Here is a 6880-nt window from a genome sequence, read left to right as displayed (position 1 = left end):
TGATCTCTAATGTCCTGTCACCAGGTAGTTGGTTCTGTAATTAAGTATGTGCACGCCGGAGTTCGTTAAAATTTTCTATATGGGATCAGCTCGGGTGTGCAGGCAGTCGATCACCAAGCGTGTGATGCAGCCTCTCACCCCCAGTCCTAGAGAGGCATGGGTGATTGGTGCAGGCACTGGACTCTGGCTGTGGTAGGGGATCACGTGCTGAGCCAGGCAGGGGGCTGACGGCTGCCTCTGAGAGTCTGAAAGAAAAGCATGTCCCTATTCTCTAGAGTGAATAGGTAGGTGAGTTTTGCAGCCGGGCTAAGAGCGCCCCACTATGTTGGCTGCAAAGACTGGAGGGCACCACTTTTTCTTGAACTCCTGTAGCAGATGACTAGGCACTTTAGCAGCTATCACCAGTCCTCAAGACCCTGCTGCAGATCGGTAAAAGTGCCTACTTGAGGGGCAGGGCTATTTCGAGGATCACAGATCTGCCCGTTCACAGCTGAAGCAGTTGAAGTTAAATTCAGATGTTTGCCCTGTTGTACTGTGGTAGTGAGGGCTAACGCTGTTGAGATGGGTCCCCACAAGTCTATACAGGGGTATATGGCACTCAGAGTCTGCGGACCCGTGATTTCTATGGCCAGCAAAGGAGTTGTGCTGACCCTGTGTTCCTGGCCTAGAGGAGCCAGCAGCTTATTTGTTCCCTCTCCAAGGCCAGGAGAATGGGTCAGGGTGCCTTTTGGGATCTATTTCCAACCCAGTGGACTCCTGGTGCAGAGTGGGGAGGGAGGAGGTGAAAGGAAGAGAGGTTTTTCCCAAATTCGGTGGAGAGTGTGGAGGTCAGAGGTAAAAGGGAAAGAGGTTTTTCCCAAATGGGCTTTTTTTTTTTTTTTTTTAACTCTCCGTGAAAGGGTATGTGCATGTACTTATCCTAGCCTCTTGGGAGCTGGTCTTCACTGGTTCGGAGTGTCCAAGCAGAATCTCTGCTGCCAGGTCTCTCTCGATGTGGAAACTGCTTCTCGAGCACGTGCACAGCACACGTGTTTGCCTGCTTCACCGTGGCCCGGTGTGGCTGTGTCTCTGCTGTGTCGCCACCGTGGCTCTAGAGCTCCTCACCTCCTCCAAACAATCTTCCTCTTTGGTATGACTCAGATGGATTTCTTAACCTTTCCTTGTTCAGGGCTGCCAGATGTTCACATAGAATCAAATCACTTGTTTTTCCAGGTCTTTGTTGTAAGAGGGATATAGGAAGCGTCTAACTAGTCAGCCATGTTGACCACGACTCCCTGAATTGCTTTTATATAGTCTTTTCACTCCTACAAAATGATTGGCTGTGATTATGCAAATAAGGTATGTAAAATCCTTACAAGGATTGGACAGTTTACTATGACTGTGCAAATAAGGTGACTGTGGCCTAGCAAGGGGATTGGTTGGTTTTGCCATCCTGCTAGGCTTAAAACAGCTAATCCCACAGAGGTTCAGGGAGACCTCACTACAAACAAGAAGAGCTGTAGCAGAGCATGGCCTTTGGACTAAGGACCTAGGGTTCCTGCGATAGGAACCTCCTAGACCCAGAAGAAAGAACGATGAACACTGAAGACTGCAAGAGACAGTAGCAGTGAGCCTGCCCTGCTGGAGTAAAAGCTGAATGTCTTCAGGAAGGAGGCTTGCCAGAGGAGCTAAAAGAGCTGTGACACTTGCTTGTGCAGGCCAGAGGCCTGGGTGTGCCCTGTGCAGGGGTTGCCTTGGAAGATCCTGTGCAGGGGTCTTCCTACAGCAAGACAGAGCTTGATGCTTCTGGGTAGGAGGCTTGCCAGTGGAGCTAGAAGAGCTGTAACACTTGTGCAGGGCAAGAGAGGCCTGAGTGTGTCCTGTGCAGGGGTTGCACAACCCCCCCCCCCCAGGCAGCAGAGGCCCTGGTAACATGGCAGCAAGAGAGCCCCACAGGCCCAGGTAGTGTGGTGACAACAGAAGCTTAGAAAGTCCCAGAGGCAGAAGCTCGGGAGATCCTGTGCGGGAGTCTTCCAGCCAGCAGTGAGGACCAGCAAGGCCCAGTAGCAGAGCAGAAGCTTCGGGAGACATACAGGCCACCAAGCAGCATGACGGCAGCCAGAGGCAGTGGTGACGTGAACACAGTATCTGACCTGAACTACAGTGTGCCTGCCCAGTGACATAGAGTGGACATGGGTAATTTGGGGAAGGATAAGTATTTTCCCTTTAGGAATCTGTTGTTATTATTTACTATTTTGCTTTCTATAAATAATAATAATGGTTCTTATTTTGCCAATACTGTGTGTCTCATGTGTCCAGCTAAATCACAGGTGAACTTAGCACTCATAGAGTGGTTGATGCCAGTGGGTATATGTTCTCATTCCTACCAGTCTTGTGAGGCGCAGCCTGTGCAATGCAGACAGACAAACATGTACATACAATGTTTAATAAATATTTATAAATAAATTTATAGATGGCTTGTGTATTAATTTAAGAAAGAGTGATGTGGGCATTCTCTGAGTCCAGACAGTACTGAAAATTATCTGATACCTTCTACAGGTTGTCTGTGAGTGCACATTTCAGAGACCACTGGTCTCCCAAAAAAATAGTGAGCAGAGCATTTTCAAAAGAAGCATCTTGCCTCACTTTTAATTTCAAAACCTCAGAAAAAAATTTCACTTGTCCTAATGGTTTTCCCTTAATAGAACTGTTCTTTGTTAACATCTTTACTCTTTTCTTTCTTCCTGACTTGGCAGTCAAAAAGATCAGATGACCCAGACTTTGTAATTTTAAATTGACTTCCTTGCAGGCAGTAGTTGGGTGAGGAGATGATCTTTAAAACCCACTTTCCTCCTTGGTTTAAAAAAGTTATTCCTTGTTTTTACCAAAGGTGCTTTGGTGCTTTCAGGCTAAAATGCAGAAGACATTTAACACTCATTTGTTTCTTAGTGTGAAACTGAAGAAAAGATGCTGCTAATTAATGTTTCTGTTGTTGTCATTGTCGTTTTGTTCTCTTTCACTTTCTATTTATTAGTCTATCTATCATCTATCTATCTGTCTGTCTATCTAACATCTACTTTTTTTTAAGCTTTGGTCTTACATTGGATGTTGTTGTCGTTGTGTGCCATTGAGTCGATTCCAACTCCTAGCGACCCCATGTGACAGAGTAGAACTGCCCCATAGGGTTTTCTTGGCTGTACTCTTTATGGAAGCAGATCACCAGGTCTTTCTTCTGCAAAGCTGATGTATGGGTCTGGTCTGTCAGTCTTTCGGTTAGTGGCTCGCAGCCCAGTGCTTCACCATTGCCCACCAAAGAAGAAGATAAAGTCATAGGATTTGGGCCTAAAGTGAGCAAGGGGCAGTGCTTAGTCCATTTGTTACTTTGCCCATCCCCAAAGCTGCAGCTTATCTTAGAAAATTAAGGAAGTTACATCTAGTTGTGATGCTTTATCTGAAACAACTTAAGCCTTCTGCTATGGAAAAATCAAGTGGAAGACTTGAACTAGAATAGAGCTCTGTCACATTGTGAAAAATCTATCGTGGTCCAACTTCAGAGAAGAATGCATTCAGAATGTTATTAATTCCAGAACTGTGGCATTTAAGCCTAAGTTACTACCACAACTGTTTCTTAATCAAGTAATCCTTTAGTCTGAGTTTGAAGATGTTTAAATTTGTTTAAAAAAGCATCTTGAGGACAGGAAAACTTGTGGACAGAGAGTAAATGTGGTCTTCAGGCTTCTTAATATCAGGGATTTTTTTTTAAAAGAAAAGATTCAATTCGAGTTTCATGGCATATTTTTGGATGACAAAGACCAAACCAAACCCGTTGCTGTCAAGTCAATTCGATTCTGACTCATAGCAACCGTAGAGGACAGAGTAGAACTGCCCCATAGGGTTTCCAAGGCTGTAATCTTTATGGAAGTAGACCACCACATCTTTGTCCCACTTAATGGCTGGTGGTTTTTGTTTTTTTTTTAAATTTTTTTTATTGTACTTTAGATGAAGGTTTACAGAACAAATAGTTTCTCATTAAACAGCCAGTACACATACTGTTTTATACCATAGGTTTACAATCCCACGACATGTAAACACTCTCCCTTCTCGACCTTGGAGGACCTTTTTTTTTTTGGTGAAAATATACATAGCCAAAGTTACACCATTTCAAAAATTTCTACGTGTACAATTCAGTGACACAGATTACATTCTTCCAGTTGTGCTGCTGTTCTCATTACCCTTTTCCAAATTATTTCATCACCATTATCTTCAACTCACTGCCCCCAGGCTTCCCATCAAAACTTTTGAGTTGCTGTTGTTGATTTGATCTCACATATATAATTCTTTTTTTTTTTTTTGTACCTTAGATGAAGATTTACAGAACAAATAGTTTCTCATTAAGCAGTTAGTATATATATTGCCCTATGGCTGGCTGGTGGTTTTGAACCACCCACCTTTAGGATGATAGTGGTTGTTAATGAACAGCAGTGAGGAATAGGGAAACCCCTTTATGCAAGTGTTTTTATCTGCACAAAGCACTGAACAGAGTAGTAAGTTATAAACATTTCTTGAATCAATACGTTAATGATTTAAAAATAATATTTATGAAGAAAATAATTCACAGAAAAATTTTAGAAGTTGTAGTCATGCACACATTTCATCCATTACTCAAAATAAGAATACAATGGAAACAACCTTAACTGTCTGCCAGTAGGGGGTAGCTACATAAATTATGATTCATCTACTTGGTGAAATCTTCTGTGTTAATGAAAGATGATAGTTATGAATGTCACTTGGAAAACTGTTCGTCATATATATGTTATATGAAAAATGTAACATTCATTTTTGCTATGATTAAATTAATCTAAAATTAGCATTCGTTTCGACAAAACTTCCTCTTTTTCATGTTTTACAGTAATTTTATATTAGTATTGCTTTTATGGAGCCCTGGTGGTGTAATGGTTAAGAGCTTGGCTGCTAACCAAAATGTCGGCAGTTCAAAGCCACCAGTCGCTCCTTGGAAATCCTATGGGGCAGTTCTACTCTATCCTACAGTGATCGCTGTGAGTCGGAACTGACTCAACGGCACCTAGCAACAACATTGCTTTATAGTAATTTTTAAAAGAATTAAATATTTATTTAATGACAAGAAAAATGCCACAAAGCTGCCAACATCTATCATGCTGTATAGCCCCTCCTTTATTGCTGTAACGTGGGTTATAGATTACTCTGCCTTGATGTGCCAGATGACACGCATACATCAGAGAGAACTAAACTTGGCATCCATTTGAGTCACACTAAATGTATGTTTGGTTAAAAATTTTTCTACTTCCTGTAAATCATTCTCATTAACTACTTTCTCTAAAGAGCACAGCTTTCCTTTCTTCCTCTGCAGAAGTGCACATTATAATGAAGGGAAGGGAATGAAGATTAAACGGTTAAAGTTACCAGGTGGGGAAAACTTTGAAAAACTAAAACTATATTTGGAATCATAAACCCTATCTTTAAAGGGATAACAGTCAACTTTAGCATTAGATTATTACTTCTTAGCAAAAAATCCCCCCGATGCTATCCTTCCATGCCAATGCACAGATTATTTTAAGTGCTTCTAAATGACTCAGTATATTATTAGAGTTAATAGATTGTAATACTTAAAATGGCATTAGAGCTCTTTTATGGCTATTCCAAACCCTTTCCCATGTGCCCTTTTTGGTTCTCCCAACTGAAAGGCCACTTGATAATATGGAAATCTCTGCGGTGAAGTTTAGGGAGTTGTGTTGATCTGACTGCAAATGGAGCTTGGTTGTAGATTTGCTTATTTCGTCCTGCTTTTTTGTTTTATTTGGCTATGTCTGAGCAGGTGGGCTGTGTGTTCTTTGTTGTTTGCTCATCTGTGGGCACGATACTTTTCACCTCCTTCTCCAACTGCCAGGATCAGTCACTCAGATATGGTACAGCAGGGCAGGTCTAGCTGAAGAAGAGTTGTTGGGATGGGTAGTTTGTGGCACTTACTACACCCAGCAGAGCTGGCTGGTAGTAAGTGCTGGGCAGGTTCTGGTAGGCCATGCCTGGGTTGCTTGGTGGTGTGATGTTCAGTGCACAGTGCAGGTAGGCAGGATGGAGAGGGGAGATTGTGATGTGTGGAGCTAAGATGGATATGGGAGAGAAGAGAGAGGAACAGAAGCCCAAAACATACAAACAAAAAAGAGTGCTATGGGAGCTTGCTGTTGGAGTGGAGAGATGAGAGACTATGAAATGGAGAAAAACAAAAAGGAGAAGAAGAAGCAAAGTAAGGAAAAGAAAAAATGAATAAATAAAAATTAGAAAGAAAAAAGAAAAGCAAAGCTCCCAGGGATCCCACCAGTGTGGCTGTGAGGTCTGGGGAAGTTGCTCCCAGGCCATGAAGTAAAGTCTGGCTAGAAGGGGTAGAGGTGTCACTCAGCACCAGGTATTCAGGGGACAGGAAAAGAAAGAAAGTATAGAGAGATGAGAAACTGAGTAATGAAGAAAGACAAAAAGGGAAAAAGAGGGAAAAAAAATGAAACAAATAATAAAAAAAAGAACAAGAACCCCCCCCTGCAAACTGAGGGGGTAGATCACAAGCTGCGCAGTACAGCCTGGCTAAAATGGGCTCCCAATTCGAGAAAAGAAAAATACAACAAACAATTCAAAACAATAAAAAAAAAAAAAAAGGCCCAGGATCCCACCAGTGGTAGCATGGGCCGGGCAATAGTTTCACATTTGAGTGGCATTTCACAACCTTTCAGGAAGAAGCAAAGATGGTGCATGGAGCCAAGTATTTGAGAGAAAGAAGGGGGAGATGGTGAGAGGTAAGGAAGAAATCTAAAGAAGTGGAAAAAAACAACACCAGAAGCCAACAAATGGCACTTAGGGAGCTGGCCAGTGC

This window comes from Trichechus manatus, unplaced genomic scaffold (assembly GCF_000243295.1).
Source record: "Trichechus manatus latirostris isolate Lorelei unplaced genomic scaffold, TriManLat1.0 scaffold00094, whole genome shotgun sequence".
NCBI classification, from domain to species: Eukaryota; Metazoa; Chordata; class Mammalia; order Sirenia; family Trichechidae; genus Trichechus; species Trichechus manatus.
Note: the sequence above shows the minus strand (reverse complement) of the source record.